At 34.5% G+C, this 14,297-nt stretch overlaps 1 non-coding gene across 1 annotated transcript; it reads left to right on the top strand.

Moving 5' to 3' along the window:
- Positions 1–469: 469 nt before the first annotated feature.
- TRNAT-UGU (transfer RNA threonine (anticodon UGU)) lies at positions 470–543 on the top strand. Its single transcript has one exon. It is a non-coding gene; the product is annotated as a tRNA-Thr (tRNA).
- The last annotated feature ends 13,754 nt before the right edge of the window (positions 544–14,297 follow it).

Raw genomic sequence — 14,297 nt, 5'->3', positions numbered from 1 at the left:
GACAAGTTGGTCAAAGAGCCTGTTTAGTAAACAGAAAATCTTGATTTCGAATGTCAGCAGTGCTTTCCTTTCTTCATGTCAGTTTGGGGCTGTTAGCCGAAAAAGAGGACTTTCACTTTTGTTTGACATCAAACATGTCTTTCCCAAAGCACTAATAAAGTGTAATTGAGAGAAAAAAACTTTCTGCTTTTGAAATGCTCTAAAAGGAATTAGATGAAATAAGTTTCTTTAGAGAATATAGGATGGCTTCAAGCATTACAAATTAAAACCAGTGGAATTTGAGTAAAAAAAAATTTTTTGCTTTTGAAATGCTCTAAAAGGAATCAGATGAAATAACTTTCTTTAGAGAATATAGGATGGGCTCAAGCATTACAAATTAAAACCAGTGGAATTACACATTAGATGCTACAAATTTTCATAGCAGTTTTCGGAAAAAGCAGAATAATAAATATTCACCTACAGAACATGTGGTGCTGTGGCTTAGTTGGTTAAAGCGCCTGTCTTGTAAACAGGAGATCCTGAGTTCAACTCTCAGCAGTACCTTGTTTTCATCTTCTCAAGAATAAGCTTCCTATCTTAAAGCAGGTGTGTTTTACCTGTGTGCAAACTCAAATTTGCCATTGTTCCAGCCCTACTGATAGTGCAATTGTGAGATTAAGAATCTCATCTAAATGCTGAAAAGGAAGTAAGATTGCTTCAAGCTTGACAACTTAACCAATGGATTTTATTTTGAAATGCCTCCACTTTCCGCACCTGACTCTCTAAGCAGTCTTTCCAATATATCACATCTTTTTGTGATGTAGACAAGTTGGTCAAAGAGCCTGTTTAGTAAACAGAAAATCTTGATTTCGAATGTCAGCAGTGCTTTCCTTTCTTCATGTCAGTTTGGGGCTGTTAGCCGAAAAAGAGGACTTTCACTTTTGTTTGACATCAAACATGTCTTTCCCAAAGCACTAATAAAGTGTAATTGAGAGAAAAAAACTTTCTGCTTTTGAAATGCTCTAAAAGGAATTAGATGAAATAAGTTTCTTTAGAGAATATAGGATGGCTTCAAGCATTACAAATTAAAACCAGTGGAATTTGAGTAAAAAAAAAAATTTTTGCTTTTGAAATGCTCTAAAAGGAATCAGATGAAATAACTTTCTTTAGAGAATATAGGATGGGCTCAAGCATTACAAATTAAAACCAGTGGAATTACACTTTAGATGCTACAAATTTTCATAGCAGTTTTCGGAAAAAGCAGAATAATAAATATTCACCTACGGAACATGTGGTGCTGTGGCTTAGTTGGTTAAAGAGCCTGTCTTGTAAACAGGATATCATGAGTTCAACTTGTTTTCATCTTCTCAAGAATAAGATTCCTATCTTAAAGCAGGTGTGTTTTACCTGTGTGCAAACTCAAATTTGCCATTGTTCCAGCCCTACTGATAGTGCAATTGTGAGATTAAGAATCTCATCTAAATGCTGAAAAGGAAGTAAGATTGCTTCAAGCTTGACAACTTAACCAATGGATTTTATTTTGAAATGCCTCCACTTTCCGCACCTGACTCTCTAAGCAGTCTTTCCAATATATCACATCTTTTTGTGATGTAGACAAGTTGGTCAAAGAGCCTGTTTAGTAAACAGAATATCTTGATTTCGAATGTCAGCAGTGCTTTCCTTTCTTCATGTCAGTTTGGGGCTGTTAGCCGAAAAAGAGGACTTTCACTTTTGTTTGACATCAAACATGTCTTTCCCAAAGCACTAATAAAGTGTAATTGAGAGAAAAAAACATTTTTTGCTTTTGAAATGCTCTATAAGGAATTAGATGAAATAAGTTTCTTTAGAGAATATAGGATGGCTTCAAGCATTACAAATTAAAACCAGTGGAATTTGAGTAAAAAAAAAATTTTACTTTTGAAATGCTCTAAAAGGAATCAGATGAAATAACTTTCTTTAGAGAATATAGGATGGGCTCAAGCATTACAAATTAAAACCAGTGGAATTACACATTAGATGCTACAAATTTTCATAGCAGTTTTCAGAAAAAGCAGAATAATAAATATTCACACATGAAAATTGGGGTGCTGTGGTTTAGTTGGTTAAAGTGCCTGTCTTGTAAACAGGAGATCCTGAGTTCAACTCTCAGCAGTACCTTGTTTTCATCTTCTCAAGAATAAGCTTACTATCTTAAAGCAGGTGTGTTTTACCTGTGTGCAAACTCAAATTTGCCATTGTTCCAGCCCTACTGATAGTGCAATTGTGAGATTAAGAATCTCATCTAAATGCTGAAAAGGAAGTAAGATTGCTTCAAGCTTGACAACTTAACCAATGGATTTTATTTTGAAATGCCTCCACTTTCCGCACCTGACTCTCTAAGCAGTCTTTCCAATATATCACATCTTTTTGTGATGTAGACAAGTTGGTCAAAGAGCCTGTTTAGTAAACAGAAAATCTTGATTTCGAATGTCAGCAGTGCTTTCCTTTCTTCATGTCAGTTTGGGGCTGTTAGCCGAAAAAGAGGACTTTCACTTTTGTTTGACATCAAACATGTCTTTCCCAAAGCACTAATAAAGTGTAATTGAGAGAAAAAAACTTTCTGCTTTTGAAATGCTCTAAAAGGAATTAGATGAAATAAGTTTCTTTAGAGAATATAGGATGGCTTCAAGCATTACAAATTAAAACCAGTGGAATTTGAGTAAAAAAAAAAATTTTTGCTTTTGAAATGCTCTAAAAGGAATCAGATGAAATAACTTTCTTTAGAGAATATAGGATGGGCTCAAGCATTACAAATTAAAACCAGTGGAATTACACTTTAGATGCTACAAATTTTCATAGCAGTTTTCGGAAAAAGCAGAATAATAAATATTCACCTACGGAACATGTGGTGCTGTGGCTTAGTTGGTTAAAGAGCCTGTCTTGTAAACAGGATATCATGAGTTCAACTTGTTTTCATCTTCTCAAGAATAAGATTCCTATCTTAAAGCAGGTGTGTTTTACCTGTGTGCAAACTCAAATTTGCCATTGTTCCAGCCCTACTGATAGTGCAATTGTGAGATTAAGAATCTCATCTAAATGCTGAAAAGGAAGTAAGATTGCTTCAAGCTTGACAACTTAACCAATGGATTTTATTTTGAAATGCCTCCACTTTCCGCACCTGACTCTCTAAGCAGTCTTTCCAATATATCACATCTTTTTGTGATGTAGACAAGTTGGTCAAAGAGCCTGTTTAGTAAACAGAATATCTTGATTTCGAATGTCAGCAGTGCTTTCCTTTCTTCATGTCAGTTTGGGGCTGTTAGCCGAAAAAGAGGACTTTCACTTTTGTTTGACATCAAACATGTCTTTCCCAAAGCACTAATAAAGTGTAATTGAGAGAAAAAAACATTTTTTGCTTTTGAAATGCTCTATAAGGAATTAGATGAAATAAGTTTCTTTAGAGAATATAGGATGGCTTCAAGCATTACAAATTAAAACCAGTGGAATTTGAGTAAAAAAAAAATTTTACTTTTGAAATGCTCTAAAAGGAATCAGATGAAATAACTTTCTTTAGAGAATATAGGATGGGCTCAAGCATTACAAATTAAAACCAGTGGAATTACACATTAGATGCTACAAATTTTCATAGCAGTTTTCAGAAAAAGCAGAATAATAAATATTCACACATGAAAATTGGGGTGCTGTGGTTTAGTTGGTTAAAGTGCCTGTCTTGTAAACAGGAGATCCTGAGTTCAACTCTCAGCAGTACCTTGTTTTCATCTTCTCAAGAATAAGCTTACTATCTTAAAGCAGGTGTGTTTTACCTGTGTGCAAACTCAAATTTGCCATTGTTCCAGCCCTACTGATAGTGCAATTGTGAGATTAAGAATCTCATCTAAATGCTGAAAAGGAAGTAAGATTGCTTCAAGCTTGACAACTTAACCAATGGATTTTATTTTGAAATGCCTCCACTTTCCGCACCTGACTCTCTAAGCAGTCTTTCCAATATATCACATCTTTTTGTGATGTAGACAAGTTGGTCAAAGAGCCTGTTTAGTAAACAGAAAATCTTGATTTCGAATGTCAGCAGTGCTTTCCTTTCTTCATGTCAGTTTGGGGCTGTTAGCCGAAAAAGAGGACTTTCACTTTTGTTTGACATCAAACATGTCTTTCCCAAAGCACTAATAAAGTGTAATTGAGAGAAAAAAACTTTCTGCTTTTGAAATGCTCTAAAAGGAATTAGATGAAATAAGTTTCTTTAGAGAATATAGGATGGCTTCAAGCATTACAAATTAAAACCAGTGGAATTTGAGTAAAAAAAAAAATTTTGCTTTTGAAATGCTCTAAAAGGAATCAGATGAAATAACTTTCTTTAGAGAATATAGGATGGGCTCAAGCATTACAAATTAAAACCAGTGGAATTACACATTAGATGCTACAAATTTTCATAGCAGTTTTCGGAAAAAGCAGTATAATAAATATTCACACATGAAAATTGGGGTGCTGTGGCTTAGTTGGTTAAAGTGCCTGTCTTGTAAACAGGAGATCCTGAGTTCAACTCTCAGCAGTACCTTGTTTTCATCTTCTCAAGAATAAGCTTACTATCTTAAAGCAGGTCTTTTACCTGTGTGCAAATACAAATTTGCCATTGTTCCAGCCCTACTGATAGTGCAATTGTGATATTAAGAATCTCATCTAAATGCTGAAAAGGAAGTAAGATTGCTTCAAGCTTGACAACTTAACCAATGGATTTTATTTTGAAATGCCTCCACTTTCCGCACCTGACTCTCTAAGCAGTCTTTCCAATATATCACATCTTTTTGTGATGTAGACAAGTTGGTCAAAGAGCCTGTTTAGTAAACAGAAAATCTTGATTTCGAATGTCAGCAGTGCTTTCCTATCTTCATGTCAGTTTGGGGCTGTTAGCCGAAAAAGAGGACTTTCACTTTTGTTTGACATCAAACATGTCTTTCCCAAAGCACTAATAAAGTGTAATTGAGAGAAAAAAACTTTCTGCTTTTGAAATGCTCTAAAAGGAATTAGATGAAATAAGTTTCTTTAGAGAATATAGGATGGCTTCAAGCATTACAAATTAAAACCAGTGGAATTTGAGTAAAAAAAAAAATTTTGCTTTTGAAATGCTCTAAAAGGAATCAGATGAAATAACTTTCTTTAGAGAATATAGGATGGGCTCAAGCATTACAAATTAAAACCAGTGGAATTACACATTAGATGATACAAATTTTCATAGCAGTTTTCGGAAAAAGCAGAATAATAAATATTCACCTATGGAACATGTGGTGCTGTGGCTTAGTTGGTTAAAGCGCCTTTCTTGTAAACAGGAGATCCTGAGTTCAACTCTCAGCAGTACCTTGTTTTTGTCTTCTCAAGACTAAGCTTCCTATCTTAAAGCAGTTGTTTTACCTGTGTGCAAACTCAAATTTGCCATTGTTCCAGCCCTACTGATAGTGCAATTGTGAGATTAAGAATCTCATCTAAATGCTGAAAAGGAAGTAAGATTGCTTCAAGCTTGACAACTTAACCAATGGATTTTATTTTGAAATGCCTCCACTTTCCGCACCTGACTCTCTAAGCAGTCTTTCCAATATATCACATCTTTTTGTGATGTAGACAAGTTGGTCAAAGAGCCTGTTTAGTAAACAGAAAATCTTGATTTCGAATGTCAGCAGTGCTTTCCTTTCTTCATGTCAGTTTGGGGCTGTTAGCCGAAAAAGAGGACTTTAACTTTTGTTTGACATCAAACATGTCTTTCCCAAAGCACTAATAAAGTGTAATTGAGAGAAAAAAAACTTTCTGCTTTTGAAATGCTCTAAAAGGAATTAGATGAAATAAGTTTCTTTAGAGAATATAGGATGGCTTCAAGCATTACAAATTAAAACCAGTGGAATTTGAGTAAAAAAAAAAATTTTGCTTTTGAAATGCTCTAAAAGGAATCAGATGAAATAACTTTCTTTAGAGAATATAGGATGGGCTCAAGCATTACAAATTAAAACCAGTGGAATTACACATTAGATGCTACAAATTTTCATAGCAGTTTTCAGAAAAAGCAGAATAATAAATATTCACACATGAAAATTGGGGTGCTGTGGTTTAGTTGGTTAAAGTGCCTGTCTTGTAAACAGGAGATCCTGAGTTCAACTCTCAGCAGTACCTTGTTTTCATCTTCTCAAGAATAAGCTTACTATCTTAAAGCAGGTCTTTTACCTGTGTGCAAACTCAAATTTGCCATTGTTCCAGCCCTACTGATAGTGCAATTGTGAGATTAAGAATCTCATCTAAATGCTGAAAAGGAAGTAAGATTGCTTCAAGCTTGACAACTTAACCAATGGATTTTATTTTGAAGTGCCTCCACTTTCCGCACCTGACTCTCTAAGCAGTCTTTCCAATATATCACATCTTTTTGTGATGTAGACAAGTTGGTCAAAGAGCCTGTTTAGTAAACAGAAAATCTTGATTTCGAATGTCAGCAGTGCTTTCCTTTCTTCATGTCAGTTTGGGGCTGTTAGCCGAAAAAGAGGACTTTCACTTTTGTTTGACATCAAACATGTCTTTCCCAAAGCACTAATAAAGTGTAATTGAGAGAAAAAAACTTTCTGCTTTTGAAATGCTCTAAAAGGAATTAGATGAAATAAGTTTCTTTAGAGAATATAGGATGGCTTCAAGCATTACAAATTAAAACCAGTGGAATTTGAGTAAAAAAAAAAATTTTGCTTTTGAAATGCTCTAAAAGGAATCAGATGAAATAACTTTCTTTAGAGAATATAGGATGGGCTCAAGCATTACAAATTAAAACCAGTGGAATTACACATTAGATGCTACAAATTTTCATAGCAGTTTTCGGAAAAAGCAGAATAATAAATATTCACACATAAAAATTGGGGTGCTGTGGCTTAGTTGGTTAAAGTGCCTGTCTTGTAAACAGGAGTTCAACTCTCAGCAGTACCTTGTTTTCATCTTCTCAAGAATAAGCTTCCTATCTTAAAGCAGGTCTTTTACCTGTGTGCAAATTCAAATTTGCCATTGTTCCAGCCCTACTGATAGTGCAATTGTGACTCTCTAAGCAGTCTTTCCAATATATCACATCTTTTTGTGATGTAGACAAGTTGGTCAAAGAGCCTGTTTAGTAAACAGAAAATCTTGATTTCGAATGTCAGCAGTGCTTTCCTTTCTTCATGTCAGTTTGGGGCTGTTAGCCGAAAAAGAAGACTTTCACTTCTGTTTGTCATCAAACATGTCTTTCCCAAAGCACTAATAAAGTGTAATTGAGAGAAAAAAACTTTCTGCTTTTGAAATGCTCTAAAAGGAATTAGATGAAATAAGTTTCTTTAGAGAATATAGGATGGCTTCAAGCATTACAAATTAAAACCAGTGGAATTTGAGTAAAAAAAAAATTTTGCTTTTGAAATGCTCTAAAAGGAATCAGATGAAATAACTTTCTTTAGAGAATATAGGATGGGCTCAAGCATTACAAATTAAAACCAGTGGAATTACACATTAGATGCTACAAATTTTCATAGCAGTTTTTGGAAAAAGCAGAATAATAAATATTCACACATGAAAATTGGGGTGCTGTGGCTTAGTTGGTTAAAGTGCCTGTCTTGTAAACAGGATATCCTGAGTTCAACTCTCAGCAGTACCTTGTTTTCATCTTCTCAAGAATAAGCTTACTATCTTAAAGCAGGTCTTTTACCTGTGTGCAAATTCAAATTTGCCATTGTTCCAGCTCTACTGATAGTGCAATTGTGAGATTAAGAATCTCATCTAAATGCTGAAAAGGAAGTAAGATTGCTTCAAGCTTGACAACTTAACGAATGGATTTTATTTTGAAATGCCTCCACTTTCCGCACCTGACTCTCTAAGCAGTCTTTCCAATATATCACATCTTTTTGTGATGTAGACAAGTTGGTCAAAGAGCCTGTTTAGTAAACAGAAAATCTTGATTTCGAATGTCAGCAGTGCTTTCCTATCTTCATGTCAGTTTGGGGCTGTTAGCCGAAAAAGAGGACTTTCACTTTTGTTTGACATCAAACATGTCTTTCCCAAAGCACTAATAAAGTGTAATTGAGAGAAAAAAACTTTCTGCTTTTGAAATGCTCTAAAAGGAATTAGATGAAATAAGTTTCTTTAGAGAATATAGGATGGCTTCAAGCATTACAAATTAAAACCAGTGGAATTTGAGTAAAAAAAAAAATTTTGCTTTTGAAATGCTCTAAAAGGAATCAGATGAAATAACTTTCTTTAGAGAATATAGGATGGGCTCAAGCATTACAAATTAAAACCAGTGGAATTACACATTAGATGCTACAAATTTTCATAGCAGTTTTCGGAAAAAGCAGAATAATAAATATTCACCTATGGAACATGTGGTGCTGTGGCTTAGTTGGTTAAAGCGCCTGTCTTGTAAACAAGAGATCCTGAGTTCAACTCTCAGCAGTACCTTGTTTTTGTCTTCTCAAGACTAAGCTTCCTATCTTAAAGCAGGTGTTTTACCTGTGTGCAAACTCAAATTTGCCATTGTTCCAGCCCTACTGATAGTGCAATTGTGAGATTAAGAATCTCATCTAAATGCTGAAAAGGAAGTAAGATTGCTTCAAGCTTGACAACTTAACCAATGGATTTTATTTTGAAATGCCTCCACTTTCCGCACCTGACTCTCTAAGCAGTCTTTCCAATATATCACATCTTTTTGTGATGTAGACAAGTTGGTCAAAGAGCCTGTTTAGTAAACAGAAAATCTTGATTTCGAATGTCAGCAGTGCTTTCCTTTCTTCATGTCAGTTTGGGGCTGTTAGCCGAAAAAGAGGACTTTCACTTTTGTTTGACATCAAACATGTCTTTCCCAAAGCACTAATAAAGTGTAATTGAGAGAAAAAAACTTTCTGCTTTTGAAATACTCTAAAAGGAATTAGATGAAATAAGTTTCTTTAGAGAATATAGGATGGCTTCAAGCATTACAAATTAAAACCAGTGGAATTTGAGTAAAAAAAAAAATTTTGCTTTTGAAATGCTCTAAAAGGAATCAGATGAAATAACTTTCTTTAGAGAATATAGGATGGGCTCAAGCATTACAAATTAAAACCAGTGGAATTACACATTAGATGCTACAAATTTTCATAGCAGTTTTCGGAAAAAGCAGAATAATAAATATTCACACATGAAAATTGGGGTGCTGTGGCTTAGTTGGTTAAAGTGCCTGTCTTGTAAACAGGAGATCCTGAGTTCAACTCTCAGCAGTACCTTGTTTTCATCTTCTCAAGAATAAGCTTCCTATCTTAAAGCAGGTCTTTTACCTGTGTGCAAATTCAAATTTGCCATTGTTCCAGCCCTACTGATAGTGCAATTGTGACTCTCTAAGCAGTCTTTCCAATATATCACATCTTTTTGTGATGTAGACAAGTTGGTCAAAGAGCCTGTTTAGTAAACAGAAAATCTTGATTTCGAATGTCAGCAGTGCTTTCCTTTCTTCATGTCAGTTTGGGGCTGTTAGCCGAAAAAGAAGACTTTCACTTCTGTTTGACATCAAACATGTCTTTCCCAAAGCACTAATAAAGAGTAATTGAGAGAAAAAAACTTTCTGCTTTTGAAATGCTCTAAAAGGAATTAGATGAAATAAGTTTCTTTAGAGAATATAGGATGGCTTCAAGCATTACAAATTAAAACCAGTGGAATTTGAGTAAAAAAAAAATTTTGCTTTTGAAATGCTCTAAAAGGAATCAGATGAAATAACTTTCTTTAGAGAATATAGGATGGGCTCAAGCATTACAAATTAAAACCAGTGGAATTACACATTAGATGCTACAAATTTTCATAGCAGTTTTTGGAAAAAGCAGAATAATAAATATTCACACATGAAAATTGGGGTGCTGTGGCTTAGTTGGTTAAAGTGCCTGTCTTGTAAACAGGAGATCCTGAGTTTAACTCTCAGCAGTACCTTGTTTTCATCTTCTCAAGAATAAGCTTACTATCTTAAAGCAGGTCTTTTACCTGTGTGCAAATTCAAATTTGCCATTGTTCCAGCCCTACTGATAGTGCAATTGTGAGATTAAGAATCTCATCTAAATGCTGAAAAGGAAGTAAGATTGCTTCAAGCTTGACAACTTAACCAATGGATTTTATTTTGAAATGCCTCCACTTTCCGCACCTGACTCTCTAAGCAGTCTTTCCAATATATCACATCTTTTTGTGATGTAGACAAGTTGGTCAAAGAGCCTGTTTAGTAAACAGAAAATCTTGATTTCGAATGTCAGCAGTGCTTTCCTTTCTTCATGTCAGTTTGGGGCTGTTAGCCGAAAAAGAGGACTTTCACTTTTGTTTGACATCAAACATGTCTTTCCCAAAGCACTAATAAAGTGTAATTGAGAGAAAAAAACTTTCTGCTTTTGAAATGCTCTAAAAGGAATTAGATGAAATAAGTTTCTTTAGAGAATATAGGATGGCTTCAAGCATTACAAATTAAAACCAGTGGAATTTGAGTAAAAAAAAAAATTTTGCTTTTGAAATGCTCTAAAAGGAATCAGATGAAATAACTTTCTTTAGAGAATATAGGATGGCTTCAAGCATTACAAATTAAAACCAGTGGAATTTGAGTAAAAAAAAAATGTTGCTTTTGAAATTCTCTAAAATGAATCAGATGAAATAACTTTCTTTAGAGAATATAGGATGGGCTCAAGCATTACAAATTAAAACCAGTGGAATTACACATTAGATGCTACAAATTTTCATAGCAGTTTTCGGAAAAAGCAGAATAATTAATATTCACCTGCGGAACATGTGGTGCTGTGGCTTAGTTGGTTAAAGAGCCTGTCTTGTCAACATGAGATCCTGAGTTCAACTCTCAGCAGTACCTTGTTTTCATCTTCTCAAGAATAAGCTTCCTATCTTAAAGCAGGTGTGTTTTACCTGTGTGCAAACTCAAATTTGCCATTGTTCCAGCCCTACTGATAGTGCAATTGTGAGATTAAGAATCTCATCTAAATGCTGAAAAGGAAGTAAGATTGCTTCAAGCTTGACAACTTAACCAATGGATTTTATTTTGAAATGCCTCCACTTTCCGCACCTGACTCTCTAAGCAGTCTTTCCAATATATCACATCTTTTTGTGATGTAGACAAGTTGGTCAAAGAGCTTGTTTAGTAAACAGAAAATCTTGATTTCGAATGTCAGCAGTGCTTTCCTTTCTTCATGTCAGTTTGGGGCTGTTAGCCGAAAAAGAGGACTTTCACTTTTGTTTGACATCAAACATGTCTTTCCCAAAGCACTAATAAAGTGTAATTGAGAGAAAAAAAACTTTCTGCTTTTGAAATGCTCTAAAAGGAATTAGATGAAATAAGTTTCTTTAGAGAATATAGGATGGCTTCAAGCATTACAAATTAAAACCAGTGGAATTTGAGTAAAAAAAAAAAATTTGCTTTTGAAATGCTCTAAAAGGAATCAGATGAAATAACTTTCTTTAGAGAATATAGGATGGACTCAAGCATTACAAATTAAAACCAGTGGAATTACACATTAGATGCTACAAATTTTCATAGCAGTTTTCAGAAAAAGCAGAATAATAAATATTCACACATGAAAATTGGGGTGCTGTGGTTTAGTTGGTTAAAGTGCCTGTCTTGTAAACAGGAGATCCTGAGTTCAACTCTCAGCAGTACCTTGTTTTCATCTTCTCAAGAATAAGCTTACTATCTTAAAGCAGGTCTTTTACCTGTGTGCAAACTCAAATTTGCCATTGTTCCAGCCCTACTGATAGTGCAATTGTGAGATTAAGAATCTCATCTAAATGCTGAAAAGGAAGTAACATTGCTTCAAGCTTGACAACTTAACCAATGGATTTTATTTTGAAATGCCTCCACTTTCCGCACCTGACTCTCTAAGCAGTCTTTCCAATATATAACATCTTTTTGTGATGTAGACAAGTTGGTCAAAGAGCTTGTTTAGTAAACAGAAAATCTTGATTTCGAATGTCAGCAGTGCTTTCCTTTCTTCATGTCAGTTTGGGGCTGTTAGCCGAAAAAGAGGACTTTCACTTTTGTTTGACATCAAACATGTCTTTCCCAAAGCACTAATAAAGTGTAATTGAGAGAAAAAAAACTTTCTGCTTTTGAAATGCTCTAAAAGGAATTAGATGAAATAAGTTTCTTTAGAGAATATAGGATGGCTTCAAGCATTACAAATTAAAACCAGTGGAATTTGAGTAAAAAAAAAAATTTTGCTTTTGAAATGCTCTAAAAGGAATCAGATGAAATAACTTTCTTTAGAGAATATAGGATGGGCTCAAGCATTACAAATTAAAACCAGTGGAATTACACATTAGATGCTACAAATTTTCATAGCAGTTTTCGGAAAAAGCAGAATAATAAATATTCACCAACAGAACATGTGGTTCTGTGGCTTAGTTGGTTAAAGTGCCTGTCTTGTAAACAGGAGATCCTGAGTTCAACTCTCAGCAGTACCTTGTTTTCATCTTCTCAAGAATAAGCTTACTATCTTAAAGCAGGTCTTTTACCTGTGTGCAAATTCAAATTTGCCATTGTTCCAGCCCTACTGATAGTGCAATTGTGAGATTAAGAATCTCATCTAAATGCTGAAAAGGAAGTAAGATTGCTTCAAGCTTGACAACTTAACCAATGGATTTTATTTTGAAATTCCTCCACTTTTCGCACCTGACTCTCTAAGCAGTCTTTCCAATATATCACATCTTTTTGTGATGTGGACAAGTTGGTCAAAGAGCCTGTTTAGTAAACAGAAAATCTTGATTTCGAATGTCAGCAGTGCTTTCCTTTCTTCATGTCAGTTTGGGGCTGTTAGCCGAAAAAGAAGACTTTCACTTCTGTTTGACATCAAACATGTCTTTCCCAAAGCACTAATAAAGTGTATTTGAGAGAAAAAAACTTTCTGCTTTTGAAATGCTCTAAAAGGAATTAGATGAAATAAGTTTCTTTAGAGAATATAGGATGGCTTCAAGCATTACAAATTAAAACCAGTGGAATTTGAGTAAAAAAAAAATTTTGCTTTTGAAATGCTCTAAAAGGAATCAGATAAAATAACTTTCTTTAGAGAATATAGGATGGGCTCAAGCATTACAAATTAAAACCAGTGGAATTACACATTAGATGCTACAAATTTTCATAGCAGTTTTCAGAAAAAGCAGAATAATAAATATTCACCTATGGAACATGTGGTGCTGTGGCTTAGTTGGTTAAAGCGCCTGTCTTGTAAACTGGAGATCCTGAGTTCAACTCTCAGCAGTACCTTGTTTTTGTCTTCTCAAGAATAAGCTTCCTATCTTAAAGCATGTGTTTTACCTGTGTGCAAACTCAAATTTGCCATTGTTCCAGCCCTACTGATAGTGCAATTGTGAGATTAAGAATCTCATCTAATTGCTGAAAAGGAAGTAAGATTGCTTCAAGCTTGACAACTTAACCAACTTAACCAAGATGCTACATCTTCTCAAGAATAAGCTTCCTATCTTAAAGCAGGTGTGTTTTACCTGTGTGCAAACTCAAATTTGCCATTGTTCCAGCCCTACTGATAGTGCAATTGTGAGATTAAGAATCTCATCTAAATGCTGAAAAGGAAGTAAGATTGCTTCAAGCTTGACAACTTAACCAACTTAACCAAGATGCTACATCTTCTCAAGAATAAGCTTCCTATCTTAAAGCAGGTGTGTTTTACCTGTGTGCAAACTCAAATTTGCCATTGTTCCAGCCCTACTGATAGTGCAATTGTGAGATTAAGAATCTCATCTAAATGCTGAAAAGGAAGTAAGATTGCTTCAAGCTTGACAACTTAACCAATGGATTTTATTTTGAAATGCCTCCACTTTCCGCACCTGACTCTCTAAGCAGTCTTTCCAATATATCACATCTTTTTGTGATGTAGACAAGTTGGTCAAAGAGCCTGTTTAGTAAACAGAAAATCTTGATTTCGAATGTCAGCAGTGCTTTCCTTTCTTCATGTCAGTTTGGGGCTGTTAGCCGAAAAAGAGGACTTTCACTTTTGTTTGACATCAAACATGTCTTTCCCAAAGCACTAATAAAGTGTAATTGAGAGAAAAAAACTTTCTGCTTTTGAAATACTCTAAAAGGAATTAGATGAAATAAGTTTCTTTAGAGAATATAGGATGGCTTCAAGCATTACAAATTAAAACCAGTGGAATTTGAGTAAAAAAAAAAATTTTGCTTTTGAAATGCTCTAAAAGGAATCAGATGAAATAACTTTCTTTAGAGAATATAGGATGGGCTCAAGCATTACAAATTAAAACCAGTGGAATTACACATTAGATGCTACAAATTTTCATAGCAGTTTTCAGAAAAAGCAGAA

Source organism: Dendrobates tinctorius, unplaced genomic scaffold, assembly GCF_039654945.1.
Source record: "Dendrobates tinctorius isolate UK_male_01 unplaced genomic scaffold, ASM3965494v1 ptg000254l, whole genome shotgun sequence".
Lineage (NCBI taxonomy): Eukaryota > Metazoa > Chordata > Amphibia > Anura > Dendrobatidae > Dendrobates > Dendrobates tinctorius.
Note: the sequence above shows the minus strand (reverse complement) of the source record. Positions and strands in the feature narration are given on the sequence as shown.